The 23,727-nt window shown below is 37.9% G+C and overlaps 1 long non-coding RNA gene across 1 annotated transcript in view; it reads left to right on the forward strand.

The window, feature by feature from the left end:
- The window catches only part of LOC130542725 (uncharacterized), a 32,659-nt gene extending 11,237 nt beyond the window's left edge, over window positions 1–21,422 (forward strand). The window contains exons 2-3 of the long non-coding RNA XR_008957463.1: window positions 20,114–20,199; window positions 21,299–21,422. This is a non-coding gene — a long non-coding RNA (uncharacterized LOC130542725). The remainder of the gene's footprint in view (window positions 1–20,113; window positions 20,200–21,298) is intronic.
- Window positions 21,423–23,727: the final 2,305 nt, after the last annotated feature.

Below are 23,727 nucleotides of genomic sequence, written 5' to 3' on the forward strand. Positions count from 1 at the left end.
CTCTTTTGTCTTGGATAAGTCTTGCCAGTGGTCTGTCAATTTTATTGATTCTCTCAAGGAACCAGCTTCTAGTCCTGTTGATTTGCTCTACTGTACTTCTGGTTTCTAATTCATTGATTTCTGTTCTCATCTTGGTCATCTGCTTCCTCGTGCGTGGATTAGGCCTGTCCCTCTGTTGCTGTTCCAGCTTCTTGAGGTGAGAATATGAAAACTGCATTTTAGATTTTTCTATTCTTTTGAGTGAGGCTTGGGTAGCTATGTATTTCCCCCTTAGGACTGCCTTTGCAGTATCCCATAGGTTTTGGACCGTTGTGTTTTCATTCTCATTGGTCTCCATAAATTGTTTAAATTGATTTTTGATTTCCTTGTGTATCAAGTCATTCCTGAGCAGGAAGGTTCTTAGTCTCCAAGTGTTTGAGTTTCTTCCAAATTTTTCCTTTTGGTTGAGTTCCAATTTCAGAGCATTGTGGTCTGAGAATATGCAGGGGATAATTTATAATCTTTTGGTATCGGTTGAGACCTGTTTTGTGTCCCAGAACATGGTCTATTCTTGAGAATGTTCCATGGGCATTAGAATAGAATGAGTATTCTTTGGTTCTGGGGTGTAGTGTTCTATATATATCTATGAGGTCCAACTCGTCGAGTATGGCATTCAAAGCCTTTGATTCTTTGCTTAGTTTTTGCCAGGGTGTTCTGTCTATTTCTGATAGTGGAGTGTTGAGGTCCCCTACTATTAATGTATTTTTATCTATACGTCTCTTTATTCTGGTTAAGAGTTGGCTTGTGTATCTTGCTGCTCCCCTGTTGGGGGCATATATATTTATAATTGTCATATCCACTTGTTGAATATTTCCTTTAAGAATAATATAGTGCCCTTCTGCGTCTCTAACTATAGTCTCTAGTTTAAAATCCAATCTATCTGATATGAGAATTGCTACCCCAGCTTTCTTTTGAGGTCCATTTGCGTGAAAGATGGTACTCCATCCCCTTACTCTCAGTCAGAATGCATCTTTGGGTTCGAAATGAGCCCCTTGTAGACAGCAAATGGATGGGTCATTTCTTTTTACCCAATCTGCAACCCTGTGGTGTTTTATGGGAGTGTTTAAACCATTTACATTGACACTAAGAACTGAGAGATAGAATTTTAATGATGCCATGTTGCCAGCAAAGTCTTTGTATCGGTTGTGACTTTCTGTTCTGTATCACTCTTGGGGCCTTTTTACCTTTATAGAACCCCCCTTAATATCTCCTGTAGGGCTGGTTTCGTGGTTACAAAATTGGTTAATGACTGGCGGTTCTGGAAGGTCTTTATTTCTCCATCAATTCTGAATGACAGCCTTGCTGGATAAAGGATCCTTGGCTGCATGTTTTTCTCTGAAAGAGCTTTAAAAATGCCCCCTCCAACCCTTTTTCTCATTCCAGGTCTGTGTAGACAAGTCTGATGTAATTCTGATGCCTTTGCCTTGGTACGTGAGAAATTTCTTTGCCCTGGCCTCTGTCAATACTGTATCCTTGCATCTAATATTTGCGAAATGCACTATGACGTGACGTGGCGTAGGTTTGTCGTGGTTGAGCTTGGGAGGGGTCCTCTCTGCCTCTTGGACACGAATGTTTGTTTCCCTTGCTAGATTAGGGAAGTTTTCAGCTACAATTTGTTCAAATATCTCTTCTAGACCTCTGTTTTTCTCCACCCCCTCGGGGATGCCAATGATTCTGACATTGGATCGTTTCATTGAGTCAGTAATCTCCCATAACCTACATTTGTGGGCGTGGATTTTTTTAAGACCAGCTTCTATTTTTGTTTTTTCCTCTATTAACCCATCCTCCAATTCACTAATACGTTCCTCTGCTTCGGTGACCCTGGCCGTCAGAGCCTCTAGTTTTGCCTGCATTTGGCTCATAGAATTTTTAATTTCTGTCAGATTCACTCTCATTTCTGTCCTTAGGGATTCTATATTCTCAGTAACCTTTTCGTTAATACTTTTTTCAATTCTACTCATCATTTTGACCATCATTACTCTGAATTCCATTTCTGATAATTTGGTTACATCCATATCCATTATTTCTGTGGCAGAGGCCACAGACTCACTGTCTTTTCTTTGTGGGGGGGGGGGCTTCTCCTTCTTGTCTTTCTGATGAGGAGAGGTTGCGGGGTTGTCCAGAGCCGAAATTATTGACTGGGTCCCAGGCCATGCCCCTTGTTTTATAGGGATCTTAGGGATGTGGGCTTCTTCTTTAAAGATTTTATTTATTTATTTATGTGGCAGAGAGCCAACCAGCAAGAGAGGGAACACAAGCAGGGGAGTGGGAGAGGAAGAAGCAGGCTCCCAGCGGAGGGGCCCGATGAGGGACTCCTTTCCGGAACGCCGGGATCACTCCCTAAGCCAGAGACAGGCGCTCAATGACTGCGCCACCCAGGCTCCCCGGGTTGTGGGCTTCTTGATTTTTCAGCCTGCCTTCTGTGTTCTGGGGGAGGGGCCTGCCGCGCCGATACTCAGGCAACCCTGTTTGGGTAGAGTCTCCGTTTACCTGCGAGGGGGTATGGGGATGGGCACGCTGTGAGCCAGTATTTCCAGGTTTTTGTTCTCTGGCAGCTTTCCCTGGCATCTGCTGTGCCTCTTCTGAGAGTCACAGCAGCAGCAGCCGAATTTCAGCCTCTGTCACAGAGCAGAGGGATTATGGCCCGTTCTCCACTGATGTTCTGGCCACTTTAACTCTGTTACTGTTGGTGCTGCTCAACCCTGCAGCGTCCAGGGATGTGCGCCCCACACCCAGCGTCCCAGCCCTCACTTCCAGGGCCAGCGCATCTCTGTCCTCTGTGTTTCTAATGCCGCCAGCCACCAGCCGCCCCCTGTGCGCTCCGGGAGCTCCCGGTCTCAGTCTGGTTCCAGTGAGCACACCGGGATTCCGTTGTTCCGCGAGATGCCTGGTGGCGCATGCTCCCGGCTCACGGTCTCAGTCCACTCTCTCGCGGGTGCCGTCCACGAGTCCGCCGGCTCCCCGTGCAGGTGGCTACCACTTCCCGGTGTGCGAACATGGCAGCTCCCTCCCCCTTCCGTTTATCTTCCGATATCTGTGCACGGTTTCACGGCTCCCCGCTTCGTACCTCAATACTCAGTGCTGGAGATGTTCATTTGTAGAGATCCAGATGTATCTTCCTGCATCTCAGGGTGATTCCGTGGTGTTTAGGCTAGTCAGGTACCTCTCCTGCTCGACTCAGGAGACCGGCTGAAAAAGGCGTCCCCTACTCCTCCGCCATCTTAACTCCTCCCTACCTCTGTAGAATTTTAGGGATTTTAATAAGAGCTCCTATACATTTTTTTTTTTAGATTTATAGCTTTGGTATTTAATTTTTTTGTACCTATAAATGGTATTGTTTTTAAGTTTCCAATTATACATTGCTAATATATGTGATTGATTTTTGTGTGCTGAACTTTTATCCTATGATTTTGTTAAACTCAGTAATTCTAGAGGCTTTCTTGTAGATTCTTAGGGATTTTTCATATAGTTAACGTTATAGTTCTTGAGTCGGGGTGGTTTGTTTTTTTTTTTCTTTGTGAATCTCTCTCTCTCTCTCTCTCTCTCTCTCTCTGTCTTTCATTTAATCAGAGTGTTTGACAGGCTCTTCAGGTTTATGTTAAAAAATTGGATTTCAGGGCCTTCCAGGATGGTGATATCTTGGTCAACTCCATAGGCTGAAACTCTGAACATTTGTTTCTTAAAGGTAAGAGTGAACTGGAAGCAGTCCTGTCCTCTCAGGGTAAAGCCTTGTTTGAATCCTCCTCTTCTTTAAATAATTAAGGTTCTCTTGATTTGCTAGTATCTCTGGCATTGTGCCAGGGGAAAAATTAATTCCTCCATAGGATAAAAATAACAAGACTCTAGGCCTCAAATTGTCATTTTTATTTTTATGTAAAAAGGCTGGCATTCAACAGAAAATACCTGAACATACAAGAGGGAAAAAAATGTGGCCAAATCCCAGGAGGGACAGCATACTGTAACTAGGTGGTAAATGTAATTGTAAGAGATACATGTAGTGAAAAAGTCAGATATAGACTTTAAATCTATTCAATATGTTTAGGGAGGTGAGTGAAAATTTTGAAAGAGGACAAAATAATAAAAAGAAGTTACAGAACTTCTGTAACTAAAAAAAAAACACAATATCTAGATTTAGGAATTTAATGAATGAGTTAAAAATACATTATTTAGAGTTGAATAGACAATAATGAATTGGAAGACTTTTCAGAAGGAAATATCCAGAATGAAGCATGCAGAAGCAAAAAGAGGAAAATACAAAAAAATAGCATAAGACATATAGGGATGCATAAAAATTTCCAACAAAGGTTTGTACTTCTGGGGCTCCAGAAGGAGAGGAGAGAGGGCAAGAACAGGAGCAATAAAGAAGAATTGTTTTGAATTTTCTATGAAAGGTAAAAGACACCAAGCCACAGATTCAAGGCACTATGAATAATAAATAGGACATACAGCATAGTAAACCCATTAAAACCAATGAAATAGTAAAATCTGTAAAACAGCCAGCGGAAAAAAAAGATAGTTTATCTAAAAAGATGCAACATTCAGAATGTCAGCTGACTTCAACAGAAAGAATGGAAACCAGAAGGAAGACAGATATCTTCAAAGGATTAAAATAATTCATAAGCTAGAATTCAAAGTCCAGTAAATCTTCCCCCAAAATGGAGAATTAAAGACATTTGCATTTAAGCAAAAAACAGAGTATTTAATATTGAATAAGCCACTAAAGGGATCATTTGGATTCAAGGTTTGTGGAACCTAGAACTCATTAACTTTGAGTCCTTTTTTAAAATAAAGAATTAAAACGTTGAGTATAAAGTTAAGTTAATAAGTAAAATTTATTGGAATAAAAATAAATAACAAAGAAATGCTTTTAAGAAAACCAAAAAACCCCTCACAAATATCCCCAAATCCAAATTGTATATTTAAATTAAATAACTACTAAACATATCTATAATCCTTCTTTTAAATATTTCTGAGTTAACTTGCTGCACCAATTTTGCCTGTTGCTTCATTTAGACCACTAGATATTATCGGGAAAATGTGCATCAAATACTCTAACATATGATCCTTTCTGTTGATATGCATAAAACATCACACACAGATAAACTGGATGTTTCTATATTACCCATGTTTATACTCCACCAACAGAAATCCTGATACATTTTACCTCACATCTCCCATCAAGAAAGAAAATGTATATAATGTTTATTTATAATGCTCTCTTATTTAACATATTCTTGATAAGAGAGATCTTTTGTTTTTATTAATCATCATTTAGAACCTAATCTTCCATTTATGGTTTTGCATGTCTGGTGACTCAAAGAATTTCCTACATACCTGGGGGTTTTGAACATTTCAGTCTTTTCCTTTCCTTTCCTTTCCTTTCCTTTCCTTTCCTTTCCTTTCCTTTCCTTTCCTTTCCTTCCTTTCCTCCCTTTCCTCCCTTTCCTCCCGCATAACCACATACTCCCAATGCAGAGCACCATAGGATGTATTCTTGTGATACAACCCTGGCCCTCCATGTTTGTGTCATGATGCCAGGTGAATCAGCAAAACAGATGGTAGGAATATCCCAAGATGGTTGGAAATTATTTAGCTATACACAGAGGTGACAATGAATCACAAAAATAGATTCCACTAAATCCGAGCTAAACGTGTGTGCAATTCAACCTTCTCTTAGCTTGTATCCAATCAAGTACTATTTGTTGTGAAAGGAAGTTTGATGAGGAGGAAACATGAGTGTAAGAGTCTGTGGTCTTAATTCATTTCGGTTAAAACATCTTATTGTGCAAATTTTATAAAAGTGTATAATCATGTGGGCATGCCAGAAAGGGCCCTTACCAGTAAGCTTTTCTAAAACTTACGTTTCAGTTCCACAGCAAATCAGCACTGGAGAAAGCATTTTCTTCAGGCACAAAGAAACAAACACAAAAACTTGATTTTAGATGGAAATTCTGACATGCAGGGAAGAATGAAGAAGCAAAAACTGGTAGCTATAAGGGTAAATCTAATGAGTATCACTACATACAACAATAAAATTAAGTCAACTGTCATTTAAAACCGGTGTAGAAGTAAAGGACATAATAAGAATAGAATGTAAGTGAGGTGGAAGGAGATGGAGAGTTATGCACTGAAGTTCCCGAGTCGTCTTGGAGAAGTGGTGGGAACTAGTAGTGGGGGAACATTTGACTTTAACATTTGACTTTAATAAGTATAGGAAGCATGACTTAACCTACTGAAATCATGGAAAGAATAGTAAAGGAATGTACAGCTGCTGAGTTAATAGAGAGGAAAACGGAATATTAAAAGATAGTCGGCAAGAAAGGGAAAAAAGAGGAACAGAATGTAGGCAAGACAAATAGAAAACACGTAATAAGATGTAGATTTAATTGCAAATATATCATTCATGATTAAATGCAAATGAGGTATCCAACACCACTAGGAAACAAAAACTGTGAGATTAAAACACGGTAACTATATGCTGCTTATAAGTGATGCACGTAAACTAGAAGATAGGGAAAGTTTGAAAGTGGAAGGTAGGAAGAGACATGTAATTCATATGCCAACAAAAAAGCTGATCTTGCTAGATTAATATCAGCCAAAGGCAAGAAACATTACTAAAGACAAATTGGGATATTTTATAATGATATTAATTTCACCAGGAAGCTGTAATAATTCTGAATGTATATGCTGTATAAAGCAAATCTTGATAAAACTAAAAGGAAAGATAAATCACATTCACAGGGACATGTTTTAGCATACCTTTCTGTTGTATATTTAAGAAACAACACAGTTCTCAAAAGACAAGATACAAAGCAAAAGTGGGAATACTCGCCAAACTTAGTTTACAAAGCTAACCTGACAGAGACCTTAAAAGAGAAATTATAGGTCAATCTCACCCATAAACATAGATACAAAACTTTTAAACAACATGCTATCAAATCCTATCCAGCAATACATAAAAATGGTAATATGCCATGACTAAGTTGGCTTTATTTTAGGAGCGCAAGATTGGTATAATATATGGAAGCCAACCAATGTAATTTATCACAGTAACAGAATATAAAAAAGAAAACTCATATATAATCCAAACAGATGCAGAAAACACTTAAAAAATTTATTTTACATTCATTATGAGAAAACACATAGAAAACAATGACTAGCACTCCCTTAATTCTGATAAAAAATAATTTTAAAAAAGGCATCAATTTTAATGATATTGATCCCTCTGAGATCAGTATCAAGACCAGGAGGTCCAGTAGAGCTCCTTTCATTCAGTATCATTCTGCAGGTTAATGCCAATAAATTGGAGCATGAATGCATAAACAAATGATGGGATTGGAAAAAATAAAAATAAAATTGTTATTTACAGATAATGGTAGCATTTAAATAAAATTTAAAATTCACTTGTGAAGTTTCAGAAAATACTTCTCAGGAATTTGATTATGGTTACAGTAATTCTTTAAATCAGTTTGTAAAAAGCTTTACACTATTGAGTGTTCCAGTCTATGAAATGTTTTATTTCTCCATTTATTTAGATCATATTTTATTATTAGTTCTGCAAATTCTTGCTTTGCATATTTTGAGAGCATCATTTTAGATAGATATAAATATTTTCCTTGCATACTGAATTTATCATTTTGAAATCTTTCTTTGTATCTCTAATAATGCTTCCTCTTAATAGTGTGATTTCTTGGATATAATCTGGCTATATCAGTTTTTCTTTTGGTTAGTATGTGTAGGGTCTTCCTTTTTTTCTTTTCAGATATACTGTATCTGTGTTTTAAATGTCTCTTGTAAGCGTATCAGGTTGTAATTTTAAGTCTGATCAAATTTTTCTTAGCATTAAAGCACTTAGTTCATTTATAATTGTTGATATATTTGAATTGAAATCTTTCATCTTTTAAAATGCTATTTGCCCTCCTTGTTCTATATTCCTATTTTCTTTCTTTTTTCTCCACCTTTATTGAAATATAATTGCCATATAGCATTATGTAAGTTTAAGTTGTCCAAAATAATATGATATATGCATATACTGAGAAATGATCACCACCATAAAATTAATTAACACATCCATTGCAAACCATATATCTGATAAGGGGTTAATATCCAAAGTATATAAGGAATGTATACAACTCAGTAGCAAAAAAACAAATAGTTTGATTAAACAATGGACAAAGGACTTGAATACACATTTTTCCAAAGAAGGCACAGATGGCTAACAGGTGAATGGAAAGGTATTCAGTATCACCCATCATCAGGGAAATGCAAATCAAAACCCTAATGACATATCACCTCACACCTGTTAAATGGATATTATAAAAAGACATGAAATAAGTGTTAGTGAGGATGCAGAGAAAAAGGAACCCTTCTGTACTGCTGGTGGAATGTAAGTTTTTGCAGCCACTATGGAAAACAGTATGGAGTTTCCTCAAAAAATTCAAGTAGAACTACTATATGATTTGGTAATTCCACTTCTAGGTATTTATCCAAAGGAAACAAAAACACTAACATGAAAAGATATCTGCATCCCCATGTTCATTGTAGCATTGTTTACAATAATGAAGACACGGAAGCGATGTAAGTATCCATCAACGGATGGGATGAATAAAGAAAATATGTATGTACAATGGAATATTTTTCAGCTATAAAAAAGAATGAAATTTGGCCATCTAAGATAACATGGGTAAACATTGAGATCATTATGTTAAGTGAAATAAATCAGAGAAAGACAAATGCTGCATGATCTCACTTACATGTGGAATCGAAAACAAAGCAAAAATAAAACCCAAGCTCACAGATATGGAAAAAAGACTGGTGGTTGCCAGGGTTGGTGAATGGAGGTTGGGGGGATGGGCAGAAGGGGTGAATTTGGTCAAAAGGTACAAACTCCCAGTTACAAAATAAATGAGTCCTGGGGATTTAATGTATAGTGACGTGACTATAGTTAATAGTATCGTATTACATATTTGAAAGTTGCTAAGAGAATAGATTTTAATAGTTCTTGTCACAAGAGAACAAGTTTGTTAGCTGTGTGTGGTGACGGATGTTAACTAGACTTTCTGTGGTGATCATTTTGCAATATATACAAATATCAAATCATTATGTTGTACACCTGAAACTATTATAATGTGTATGCCAATTTATCTCAGTGAAGACCATGCAGAGACACAGGAGAAGACAGCCATCTATAAGCCAAGGAGAGAGGTTTTAGAAGGAACCATCCCTGTTGACACTGTGATCTTGGACTTGTATCCTGCACAACTGTGAGAAAATAAATGTTTGTTGTTTAAGCCAAAAAAAAAAAAAAATAGTTCTATTGCTTTCTCCTTAAGGTAGGTTTCAATCTACAGGAAGAATTTTTTTTTTAAAGATTTTATTTATTTATTTGACAGAGAGAGACAGCCAGCGAGAGAGGGAACACAAGCAGGGGGAGTAGTGGGAGAGGAAGAAGCAGGCTCCTAGCGGAGAAGCCCGATGTGGGGCTCGATCCCAGAACGCCAGGATCACACCCTGAGCCGAAGGCAGACGCTTAACGACTGCGCCACCCAGGTGTCCCCCAATCTACAGGAAGAATTTAAAGCTATGCCACAACTCACATTGTTATTAGAGTTAATTGCCAGCCACCAGCAGAAAAAAAATGTAGTCCTAAATGGTAGCACAATTGAAACTCTGATTCAGGAGTAGTAAGCCTGTTGGGAGACTGAGAGGCAATAAATTCAGTTCAGGGACATTTTCTGCATATAAAATGACCCACAGTGTTGACCCTGAAATGAAATCAGGTTGAGAATTGATTGGGGAAAAATCATTTGGGATAGTTGTGACACAGTTATTCATGATTTTATAGTTACTAAGAAATTAGAGGCTGTTTCTCTCATCACTATTATCTCTAAGATGACAAATCTCCATAAATGTTCTAGGACTAAGTAGAGTAGGGCTCAGCTGGTGTGAGGTTCATCCTGTATCAGTGTTAGTTTTCTGTGCCTTGCATCTTATCGCCAATCCTTGTCTATAGAATATAATTGTCAGTAAAATCTCAGCACAGAAAGTGATCTGGGGATTCTAGGAGGAAGTGTGGCTTTTTCCAGTAGATTGGGTTCCCTATGAAATCACCTTACCAATCTGGCCATGAAAGTCCATGGAGTGGATAAGGGGGTGGTCAAGGAGATGTCGTGAGCAAGAAAGAAGATGATGGAGGAATGCTTGCTGTTTGTTTCACTGGCAGCTTATAAGAAAAGGAAAAAAAAATCTGCAGCAAACTTGCTTTTAAAAGAAGCTTAGATTACATATCAGAAACCCAAACCAGTCAGATCCCAGGATGCTAAGGGAACTTGAGTGGCTTGAAATTGGTAGATTGGTGGAAATTTAGTGGTGGTACAGGTCAGAGAGTGTTTTACTTGTCTTTGTATCACCTGTGTCTGAAATACAGGAAGCATTGAATAAATGTTTGTGGAAAGGAGAGGGGAAGGGAAAAGAAAGGAGAGGAAGGGTACTGTTGTAAGCCTGTCTAAAGATTGCTCAGGCTAAGTAGAGAAAGGGAATTTGAAATAAAGATCAGATTAGAGGTGAAGTGAAATCCGTAACTGTCATCTGTGGAATAGAGGTCTGGAAATACATGTTTTCTGAGCAAAGGGCAGAAGTACGTAGTGAAGGTGTGTGTAACTGGAAATGTCGAAGGTCTTTTCAGAACAAATGTAGACAATTTGTAGCCTTAACAGTCTGATTACTCTTTTGTGATAACATCATTTATAATGTAAGTGTGAGTCATCACGGAAACTGGCTTGGAAAGTGTAGGTTTAAAAGAGTATTTAGAGTTCCTGTTGCATTTTGATATAGCAAATATTATCCAAATCTATACCCCCAACAAATCTAAATTTAAAGCATTTTCAGAGTTTTCAATTGTCTGGTTGGGAATGAGGCTGAATCTGGCAACATAGTAACACTATACCATTTTCATGAGTTTTACTCAAAAAGTTGGTACACATATAGCCATGCCTATTATTCTGAAAAACCGTAATCATTGTTGATGGGCTGCATTATTACTTGACATTATTAAACTCACTGAATAAGTTATTAATGAAGCTGATAAATCCACAGAGAAATGCTATGAACTCCTTTTCTTTTATGTCTTAAAAACATAGCTCCTAGAGTCTACAATCCACTTAACCAGGCTCCCTAATTCATGGGAATGAGATAAAAAAGGTATTTAAAAATTGCTAGACATTTAGGATATGATGATTCCCAGAAAGAAAATCACAAGCAGACAAATAGAAGAATATTTCTGGTTTTAATTCATTTTTTATAAATTTTATTTACATACACTGGAATCATTTCATGGGCCCATTTAATTCATATGGTTGGCTCCCTACATCTTTCAGAATAAGTCTGAATGATTCAATCACTCTAACAGCCTGGTCCAGCTGCATCTCTCTGTCTACCTGTCATGAACTGTGGTGGACAGACAGACTTCCCACATCATGATGGTTTATTGGATATCAGATGGATTAGTTGAGAAGGAGGTCATGATCATCTACTAGGAAGCTACAGGAATGAAGTGAGGAAGAGGGAGGTTGTATGGACCATGGATTTATTTGCTGTTGTTATCTCCATAGTTGAATATGATGCCCAACATAATTGAGTAATTAAAATATAATTTAATAAAATGCATGAATGAATGAAAAGAAAGATGGAGGTAGGTTGAACTGACATTAGACATTCATTTGAGAAAGCAAGACTTAATCTTCATGGAACTTGACATTTTGTAGTAATAAGATAGACAAGTGGAAGACGTCCTGATTCTAGCTGTTGCTTTGAGTTTGGTAAAGGGCAGTATTTATAAGTCCAGGGAGGCTAGAAAGCCTCACTCCAAAGGATGTGTTCATCAGTCTTCCCATGACTCCCAAAGCAAAAGGTGGTGAGACCTGGGATGGGGGAGGATGTTGGAAAAAGCAAGGCAGATTTAAAACCTACATTATTTTATCATTTTAAAGTAAACTTTTCAGATTCAAGTACTATAACATTATATAGTAATAACGAAAGTGTACATCTCATAAGCTTATAGTTCCATGAATGCTTACAAGATAAACATGCACATGTGAAAAGGCCTATCTCAATAAACAGAATAGTACCAGCACTACAGGAAATCCTTTTTTTGCCCCCTTCTAGTCATTATCTATCCCTCCCCATCTGGGTAACCACTGTCATGGTTTCTAAAATGTACAATTTTGCCTGTATTCATGTTATAAAAATGAAATCATACAACATGCACTTCTTTACCATCTACTTTTTTCTTTTTTGCTTATTATGTTTGTGGAATTCATCCATGTTATTACGTGCTATGGTTTGTTCATTCTTATTGCTGTATAGTAATCCGTTATGTGTGTATAACACCTTCTATGTATCCAACCTATTTGAATTGTTTCCAGCTTTTGGCTATTATAAATAGCATTGCTATGAACATTATTGTACAAGTTTCTTGGTGAACATGTGTACATATTTCTTTGGAGTATGTAGTTAGAAGTGTGGTTATTAGACCATAGGTTGTGCTTATGATCCTGTCTTTTAAAGATATTTATTTATTTATTTGAGAGAGAGAGAGAGAGCGAGCAAGCACTCACCAGTGAGAGGCAGAAGGGAGGCAGACTCCCTTCTAAGCAGGGAGCCCAATGCAGGACTTGGTCTCAGAACCTTGAGATCATGACCTGAACCAAAGGGAGGAGCTTAACTGACTGAGCCACCCACGTGCCCCAATGATCCTTTTTAAATAGATATTGGCACTTGTCTTTCCAAAGGGGTTGTATAGGTCCGCAGTTTTTGAAAGGTTATCTTCTGCAGCTATAGCATAGGCAAATGGGGACCCAAATAGAGGCTATACTCTAAGACTTGCTGAATGTCTTTGTGGGACTCAGGATCACAAACTCATGCATTAGAACCATTTATTGGATTGGGAAGTACTATGGGGAGATAGGGATCAACTTGAGAAACACTAGAAATCTAACAGAAGACATGAGGAATATGTATCCTAAATCTCATGGCAGTGATAATGACAGAAGCTACCAAGGGGGGATTTCCGGTGATCAGTGTCTTGATGTAATCAGCTTTGTGGTCTGCTGAGCTCAGCTATTGCCCAGACGCAAGCTACTGCCTGAGCCTGTCCTAAGGACCTTGGAGAGCTAATTTCCTATCTCATCCCTGCACAGCTCCATGTGACTGGGGCAGATCACTAACCATTGCCATTAGGGCACTCTGTATTTCCACACCTAGGAGTCCAAACTAAATTAACACTGTTCCCTAAGAAAGAAACAAGTTTCTCTCTACCTCTCTCTAAGAGTTTACTCTTCATATCCTTCCCACACTCTTAGCTTTGAGAACATCCATTCCCTTTTAAGTAAATTACCCACTTGGAATGGTCCAGTTAGTTTATAGCCTGACAAAACAATTATACAAGCCTTCAGAAGTACTTTTCTCAAATCTGGGTTATCAAGTTCATCCTCGTTTATAGTATGAAAATGTTCTAGTGAGTTTAATTTTGGGTTTTTTGAAGTTTTTATTTAAATTCCAGTTAGTTAATATGCAGTATAATATTAGTTTCAGGTGTCCACTTTAGTGATTCAACAATTCCATACAATACCTGGTGCTCATCACCAAAAGTGCACTCCTTAATACCCATCACTTATGTAACCCATTTCCCCCACCCCTCTGATAACCATCAGTTTGTTCTCTTACGAGTCTGTTTCCTGGTTTGCCTCTGTTTTTTTTCCCCTGTGATCATTTGTTTCATGTCTTACATTCCACATGAGTGCCATCATATGGTGTTTGTCTTTCTTTGACTTATTTTGCTTAGCATAATATTCTCTAGCTCTGTCCATGTCATTGCAAATAGTAATTTTGTTCTTTTTTATGGCTGAGTAATAGTCCATTTGTGTGTGTGTGTGATCTTTATCCATTCATCAGCCAGTGGACCTTTGGGCTCTTCCCATACTTTGACTATCGTAAATAATGCTGCTATAAACATCAGGGTGAATGTATCCCTTCAAATTAGTATTTTTGTATTCTTTGTGTAAATACCTAGTACTGAAATTGCTGGATGGTAGGATAGTTTTATTTTTAACTTTTTGAGGAAACTCCGTGCTGTTTTCCACAGTAGTTGTACCAGTTTGCATTCTCACCCACAGTGGGAACAACTTGTTTCTTGTGTGAGTTTAAGCCATTATGACAGGTGTAAGGCAGTATCTCATTGTGGGTTTGATTTGTATTTCCCTGATGCCGAGTGATGTTGAGCACTTTTTAATGTGTCTATTGGGCATATGGATGTCCTTTTTGGAAAAATGTCTATTCATGTCTTCTGCCCATTTTTTCCTTGAATTGTTATTATTATTTGTTTTTTAGGTGTTGAGTTTATAAGTTCTTTACATATTCTGGATACCAACCCTTTATTAGATATGTCATTTGCAAATATTTTCTCCCATTCCATAGGTTGCCTTTTAGTTTTGTTGATTGTTTCCTTCACTGTACATAAACTGATGATATGTATGTATCTGTGTAAATTCATTCTCTTCTCTTTGCTCTGTCCTTGGCAGAAGAGAGGACAGTATACTCCCCTGTCCCGTATATATGGCTTTTTCCTCCAGCAGAATTCATATAAGGCAAGTTGGGGCACAGATATCATTTCTTTTAGCCTTTCATTGGCCTAAGCACTTCCATACTGGGATTGTGACATTTAAGGAATAAAAAAGGAGGTGATAGTTGGAAGACTCAGACTCCTCATTTGAACAGCGTAACTAGTGGCTAATATATGGCCTTGGCATTAGGAAACTCTTGATATTTTTAATTGGTGTTAATCCTGGCTCTGTCAGTTACTAGTTGAATAAGTTGAGTAACTTGTTTAACTGGTTGAGTAACTATAGTTACTTGTTTAGCTAATTGAGTAACTAGTAGAGTAATAGTGGAAGGTGCATTATTTACCTTCTGAGTTTCTTTTCCTTGGCTGAAATAATTCATTATGATAATATACATCAAGTGATTAATAGCAAGAGAGAGCACATCTGCATGCTTATGAGCAGGGGAGGGGCAGAAGGAGAGAGAGAATCCCAAGCATACTCCCCACCACCCCCCCCCCCCCAAGCATGGAGCCCAATGTGAGGCTCGATCCCAGGATCCCTAGATCATGACCTGAGCTGAAATCAAGAGTCAGACACTTAACCAACTGAGCTGCCCAGCTGTCTGGCCTGAGAAGAATTAAAAAAAAAACAACCTACTTAAAGTTGGGTTATAATTTTTTAACACTGTGTGCCATCAGTTCTTAACAATTTCAGTAATAAAGTATTCTACCCTACTGGATAACCCACTCTTATCATTTCTACATTGGTGTTACCAGTGAGTGGTTAGAAGATGTCAGTCTCTCTTATAAGAGATATTGACGTTTGCATATATTTTCTTTGGAGGCCAAGTGGGATTCTTAGCTATCTGTGTGGATGTGTAGAAATGAGGTTACAGAAGATCTCTTTTCTTTCTTTATGAAGACACAGAGCACAGCTGTGGATTAATTCCTGAGACTTGACTCATTCAAAAACTCTATAGAATAATTCAGTGGTCAAAATAAATTCAGTTTCAAATTATCTTCTGACAAAAATAATCTGATTATCTGTCAATAATTACAGTTTTCCAAATCCTTCTTCCAAAGGAATAACATTATTCGTCTTCAGTATTCTATCAGGGCAGAGGGACTTGTGATCCTCCCAGAAAAATAACCCAATTAGCTCAAAAAGAAGTGTTCACTATTAAGCAATTAAAATAAGTATTTGCTGAAGGTAACTTTGTGTCTTCCCTTCTGAATGTGATTCAAAGGCACAATTAGCTCCAGGAGGAAGCAATGTGGTTATCACTCAAAAGAGTTCTCACATTAATCTTTTATTACATGACATATTCTTTCTATTCTTGCGTTCACCCTGCAGATATAATGGATTCAAATAGACCATAATTCCTAGCTTTCCTTCCCTTCATTTCCATGGATCTGGATTGGAATTGAAAAGAGGCCGATGTTCATGGCTTTTTTTCTCTTGAGGAGAAAGTATAACTTTTGCTGTTTAATTATTGGCAAGCCCATTGTATCTACATGAATTCTACGGCACAGCTAAAACGTCCGTTTCGCTGATGCTGCCCACCCCCCACTCCCCTTTGGTTGCATGTGCAGTCACTTGCATAAAGAGTAAAAATACCGAATGAAAAATAAAAAGTAATTCACATTTTTTTAAAACTCTAGTACTATTTTTCCTCTAGGCACCAAAGCACTGGCATTGCTCCTGCACTGTGCTGATGTAAATTTTTTTTTAAACCTAAGTAGCTGGCTGGTGGATCACTTAAAGACACAGGTGTTCGACTTTATTCCTTGATAGTAGCAAAATGAAAATAATTTGTAATCTCCAGTAGACACTTGATTGTGAGAAATGAGAACTTCCATGTTTTATGCAGACATAACAATTTTGATAATCCCTATTCATGCTATCAGAGATTATTTTTACTTTCCTCTGGACCATTTGAGCCAAAAGTTATCTATTTCTCTAGCCTGATCCCCTTGAAAGGAAAAAAAAAAAATCACCAAATTTGACATGAACCTCAAGTCTTAATTGATAATTTTAGTGGCTTTGGTGCATTCTCACAGAAGCAGGCATTAAAGGCTGCAGACCCTCTTTTCCTGCCCCAGTCAGCCAGCTAAATGCCTGTTAGATTTGGTGTTAAGCCACACCACCAAAGGGGTGAGGATCTGAATTGGCTTCCCTGTTGTCAGCTAGTCTCACACATTTATTTCAGAGTGAGAATTTGTCACTGCTTTCCCATTCAATTTTTGATATCATTCTCTGTTTCTAGAGCAGAGATTTATTTCCATCTTTGAAGTATTCTAACATAGAAGGCATAAAACACTTTGAATCAAGAGTTTTTACTATAGCTCTCAAATGTTACTTAATGGAACAAAATACTTGTAGGTGTACAACCAGACCAAGCCTTATCAATATATTTTAAATAAATGCGAAGATTTCCATGATATGTCTCCCCCTAAAGTTTCTTTACTGATTTAGCAAGGATATAAGCAACGAGAACAAAAGAACTTTGACTTTCTTTTTTTTTATATACCATTTTTAAGAAAGTGGAAAAGGTAGAGCCAGTCATCCAGTAAACGATAGTTTCTTAGGGGGAGAGCCTTACTCTTTGTGTTCCTAGATGTTACTGCTGTCTGGGTGAAGGGAAAATATAGGTCTTTTCTCGTTCTGATGGTACCACACTCTGCGTCCAAGATGACTTTGAGAATGGTAAGGACATAAGCATTTACTCTTGTCTTTTTCCTATAAAATCTGCAAAACTGGAAAACACTGTGTGTAGCTGTCCAAGAAAGCAGCACACTGCTTTAGTTTGACATTATCCTGTTTTGTTTTAATAAGAGAAAGGAAAGATTTTCTTTTATTTTCTTTTTGCCCTACCCAGATCAGTTGCTGTACAAGGACACGTTAGTTATCTGTTTGTGGGTAACAGATTACCACAAAGTCAGCCCTGGCCCCATCCTCTTCCTACTCCCACTTCCCATCTTTGTCTCAGTAATGGCTACTAACTCTTCTTAGTTAAAGTTGTACTTTTTCAGGAACCCTTCTCTGATCATCTACTCTGGTTTATGTTTGTTTATTGCGTATTCCCTTGGGATGATATTCCTAAACTCATTAGCATGATCATTTCATTAATTGTGCTTCTCATCCCTAAGACAGTAGGGCACTTATGTGTTTGCTCACTGTGTAATCGCCAATATTGAATACAGTGTCTGCTTCACAGCAGAATCTCGAAAGTTTGTTGGCAAAATGCCCATAACAATGCCATTTAAAATGTAGCTAATCTTCCAGCTGTGACTTTTGGAGACAGTTGTCTTATTCTGTGCCATCTGATACTAACAAAAAAGCCTTTGTTGGATGCTAGGGCCTATAGCTGAGCATTGAATTTTCTTGGTAACTTTAGACATAGAAGCCCGACAGTGTTTACAGTTACTCCTTTAAATTTCTGGCTCTAATCCTCAAGAGATATGAGCAGAAAAGAACGAGCAGTGTTGAAGAGTCCACATCCCTAAAGCTCTACATAGTTTTCATGCTCTTAAGGTGGGTGTGCTGGTCTTCTCACTACTTGACCATCTTTTCCTTTTTTCCATGTTTCAGACACGTAGAGGTTGGGGGAAGTGGTAACTTTAAGCTGTGATGAATATCTGGTCTGTATCTAGTAATGTGTTCCTTACATCTTCTATACATATCTCCAAGCACTGGGGACTCAGGCAGGCACAGGAGAGGGAGAAAATCAGGAAAAGAACAATTATGGTTTTGCATTAGCCCAGTATGTAGAGAGACACACACACGTGCACACACACACACACACACACACACACACAGTAAACATTGTGGACCTGCTATTTATCTAAGCCATTTTAAAAGGTACAGTTCTACAGCTCATATTATTACTCTTTGAAATAGGAACTGTGTCAATTTTGTTCAGCATTGAATCCTTAGTACTTAGTACAGTACCTGGAACATAGTATGTGCTTCTTTCATGTTTGTTCAATGAATAAAAGATATACTTACAAGGTCACAGGGTCTGGGCTAAGTGCTTTATAGGAACTGGTATGCTTCATACTATCAACAACTCCATTATTATTAATGTGCCTGCTATCAGTTCATTACTTCTCGGTCCTTGTACAAGTTCACACAGCTAGCAAGCAAAGACTTGGCGTCTGAATCCAAGTAGTATGGATTCAGGGCCTGTGCACCTAACCGCTATGCCAAACTGCCTCTTAGCTGTAAATATAATGAATATATTGTGTTTCACAAAGTTATCAGTTGTGTGATACGAAGCACCTTTTTTATTTTTCACTTGGTGGTGACATATAAGCTATTATGTATGCATATTAGAACTCTGTGATTCCATAGCTTTCCACCCTATACCGTATTTTATACTGCTCACATAATTCTATGATTCTTTGTTTTCAGTGGAAAGGTATTATTAAATCATTTAAAATCTTGACTTAGCTATCAGCCCCCCCATCATGTTAATTTCTCTACCTAAGTCATCTCTAGTTTTATTATGTAAATATATGTTTCATGGGCAAGATTTCTGTGTATATATTACCCAGTTACAGGTAGCGTGTAACTTTGAGCGTTTCCTGAGCTATACTTAGAATTAGCCATATGACCAGCTCACCAGTGGTAAAATCGTGGAACATAGATAATATGCTAGTGTGAGTTTTTGATACTTTATTATCATTTTGCACCTCGTATAATATAAAAAAGTTAAATATTGAAAGGAATCAGAATGAAAGGGTGGAAACTGATTAATTAGAAGTGATGGTTATTGGCAGGGGGGAAAAGATCCCAGCATTTGCAAATGGATAATCTTGACTTCATCCTCAACCTTTTGGAATTGTTTCCTTGAAAAGATAAAAGCTCCATGAAAATTTGGGCTTCCTCTGTGTCCTAATTCACATTGCTCTTTATGTTTGGTTTCTCAAAAAAAAAAAAAAAAAAAAAAAACCTGAAGAAAATTTAAGATACTAAGTTGATAATCTCTCATACTCTCAAAACAAAATAAAACTCCACACAAAAAAATATTTTCAGTCCTGTAATTTGGAGTTTTGCATACCCTCTCTGGAAATGTACACTTTCTTTTTTCTAGTCCAAACCAAGCTAATTTACTGGTTTGAAGAAAAATGATTGAATTCTAAACTATACCATAGAAGATTGTAAATGAGTGAGCAGTGTTCCCACGTGACAGCCAAGCCAACACAGCATCTTCTAGCATGCAACTTGGCTCTACCACTCATTAGTGTTACCGTCATTGTATTTCCAATATGACAGCTTTCGTTTTCTGGAAAGGGTTTAATTGGTTAAAAAAAAAACTCCTGTCCATTTCCCAGGAGCATGATGCCTGTTTTGTTCTTTTTCTCAGAGGGGTAGGATGAAAGTCAAAGCAAGAGTGCTCATGGAGACATTCTGAGGTCCCTGTGGAGTGGAGATGACCCTTTTGACCTTTCTGTTGTCTTTTCATTTTTTAACAGAAAGATTCCACCGAGATAATGTAGGGAGCTTACATGAACCAGAGTTCAGTTCCTGCTTAGTTGTGTGATTCAGAAACAGCTCTATGGTAAGTAGAGCGTCTTGTTTGTAATATTTTTGAATATAATTTTAAAGATCTCTGGGTGGCTGAATTTATTTTTTATTGTGTATATACATGTGTCCAAACGTATGTTTATATATGGGTATGAAGTATGTGTGTCATGCATTAGTTTGCTCTTCCATAAACAAAAAATGACTGTTTGAGCTGCTGCTTCTATCATGGGGTACCTGCTTATTTTGATTTTTTTCCTTAACTCTGCCCAAAGGATATTACTTTTATCCATTTCCTCATGAATAAACCCATGTTAGTGATGTGAGGGTTGTTTTTTTTTTTTTTCCATTTTGTGTTCTTTCAGTTAATTTTAACTTCATTATTAAGATGAATTGTAATGATGTTAAAACCCCAGAGGCAAACTGACTTCATTTGATTTCTTCTGGTAGATGGGGAAAAAAAACAAAAACAAAAAACTGTTAGCAGTTCCAATCTTCTGTGAAATGTGCCCTGTACTTTGTGCTTACATTTTTAATGTGCCTTTCAAAACAGAATTGATTTGGTTCTTTCTTTTAAAATATAAAATAATAAATATTTTATAAGGGAAGGGATAGGTTTTTTTTTTCTTTTTGGGTTATGAACAACTGAAACAGTAAAACTAATCTCACCATAATAACCACTTGAAAACAAAACAATACCATTTTTAGTTAGAGTTTCCAAAAAATATATATATGTCAAGATACAGCTTGTTTGGTTATGTGCCATCTCAGGAAGAGAATTTTGTCTTGGCACTTCCTGAAGTCTGTCCCCCGTTCAGAACTTCTGGTCTCCCAGACAAAAAGAGACGCAAGTAGCAAATTATGTCTGGAATTCACTCAAAGGAAAACATATTACAGATGTGTCAAGTATCATGATTTCTGGTGGAATATCAGGCACTTTTATGAAAAAAATGACACATTCTCATAAATGATGTAGGTTTTTATAATGTAAACTTTATTTTATGCAAAGAAGGGGGCCATTTCTTGCCAAGCTCCCTATAGTCATCAGGATGGTCCCTGTATTATAAAGAACCTGCCCTCTTCCATTCATTTATGTAAAAAAATATTGAGCATCTTCTCTGTGTCTTGTTCTGTAGGAGCTAAAAGCATGAATTAAACCCAGACCCTGCCCTCAAGGAACTTCAAGTCTAATAGCAGAGGTGGACCAGTGCATATCACTCATACTCCTGGAAGACCAAGAAAAAGGAAGAAGAAAAAGAAGTAAGTGCCACATGAAAGGAATAGGAGTATTTATCGTGGGATCTCTTGGGAAGGGACCCTGACTTAAAGACTGTTCCTTCATGTGGAAGGCCTCAAGTACAGAATGGGGTGGCTTTTGCTGGGAAACTATTTTTCTGTGATGGAGTTTAATCTCACCTGAACTTTTGAGAACAGAGGCATTTTCGGTTGCTACTTCTTCATCTCTTCTGTCTTGTTAGGGCAGAGGCTTCTGTGAACTAAAGGGGCCCCTCACCCACTGTTGTGGTAACAAACCTGAGCCTGCCTTGCCAGCCTAATTATTAGCAAATTGCTCTTGCTAGATCAATGGGCATGCTTTCAAGTCTAATAAGAATGAAGGAAGTGTTCAAAGCTGAGATATTTTTAGTCCTACAGACAGATTGATTTTCTATGAGATTCTGAATTACCTTAAAAAACTTCTTTTAAATTCTAGCTAACATTTCTGGTTTGAGACTCATGATGATGAAAGAATGTTTTCTTGGATACCCCTCCTTCTCCAGCTAGTTTCTCATTTCTCTGGGTTGGGAATTCATTCATACTTTCTCAGTAAATGTAACATCCCGATGGTATCAGCTTTTGCTATATTTAAAACAAAATGGCAACTCAGATGCTTAAAATTAAAAAAATTATCATTTATCATGATTCTGTAGACTGCCTAAATGTTCTGGGCTGTGATGGATCAGCTGGGGTAGGATGGCTGCATTCTCATGTTTGGAAACTCAGCTAGGAAACCCGTGAGGGCTGGAATCTCTCCATGTAGTTCCTCATTATTTGGAGGCAGTAGGGGTCCCAGAAGCAAGCAAGGGCAGGCCCACATGTATACACTTGAAATTTCTGCTTCTGGCATGTTGGCTAATGTCCCATTAACTAAAGAAAGACATAAGACCAAGCTCAGATTTCAAGAGTTTAAGAAAAAGACTGCATTTCTTGATAGGAAAGTGGCAAATTCACATTGCAAACGGCAGAGCATGTAGGAGGTGTGAACACATTTGAGGCTCTTCCTGCTACATTTCGCTACACCAATTTACCCCTGAGAGGTGAACAGGAGGTGAGCTTACCAGAGGAAGCTATTTGGGCATAGACATTCTATAGTAGATTTTAAAGAACTCCAACTGTCGATGGACTTCCCTGAATCTCCCCTTTATTGAAAGCTTCATCCTCCTGCAAGTCATAACCTCTTAGAGGTTTTGGAAACTGCACTAAACTGGATGTTGACAGAGGCACTCATGGCCAAGAGAGAGGCTCTAAAATGAGAGTGGAGCTTGTTAAAGAAAAAAAATGGCACCGGACAAGATGAGCAGACAGAAGTTGATTTTATTTCAGTACTATTGCCAGCAATAGGGCAGAGAGCCCAGAACAAGTCTGGATACTTAGCTTCATGGAAACAAAAGGCGGAGGGTTTTAAACCCTGAGGGTGAGCTCGTGGAAAAGTACTAGAGGATGTTAAGAGAGGAGGTTGGTCAATGGAGGTGTTGAGCACATTTAGTCATTCCGAAATTTGCAGATGCTTTTTTTCTGGGATTAACCTACCTGTGTTTCCTTTTTAATAATGATTTTTTATTATATTATGTTAGTCACCATACAGTACATCCCCGGTTTTCGATGTAAGGCTCGATGATTCATTAGTTGTGTATAACACCCAGTGCACCATGCAATACGTGCCCTCCTTACTACCCATCACCGGTCTATCCCATTCCCCCACCCCCCTCCCCTCTGTAGCCCTCAGTTTGTTTCTCAGAGTCCATAGTCTCTCATGTTTCATTCCCCCTTCTTACCTACCTGTGTTTCCTAATCAGCACCATGGAAGTTAGACCTTATCCTCCACAGGTACTGGGACATAGGGGTGCTATCTTCTCCAGTGTTTACATTTCAAAAATGATTCCTAGGTCTTTGACAAAAACATTTCCTAAGTTGTAAAACTGGCAGGAGGCTGAGAGATTTACATACATTTCAAAGGGGCAGAGAAAGAATTTACAGTGACAAGTTTTCTGAAATATACTCTCTCAGAAAAGGGAGGTCACGGACCTGGACTCGGGAATAAGCCTGTCTAAAATATAGTCAAGCTGAGGGGGTCATGAAGACCATCTTGATCATGCTATCCAGGAGCAAAACAACCTGTTGCTTACCTCTGCGTGGGCCTGCCTGGGCTAAACGTCCTCCTAGCCATAATGACTGTTTGAAAGAAGAGAGCATTTCAACCGATTTCAAGTTTTAATAACTGTTCAAAAAGTTTGTAAGGTATTTTAGGAAAAATCTATGTATGTATAATTCTTTTGTTTTCTATGCT

The sequence above is a fragment of the Ursus arctos genome, unplaced genomic scaffold (assembly GCF_023065955.2).
Source record: "Ursus arctos isolate Adak ecotype North America unplaced genomic scaffold, UrsArc2.0 scaffold_5, whole genome shotgun sequence".
Classification (NCBI taxonomy): domain Eukaryota; kingdom Metazoa; phylum Chordata; class Mammalia; order Carnivora; family Ursidae; genus Ursus; species Ursus arctos.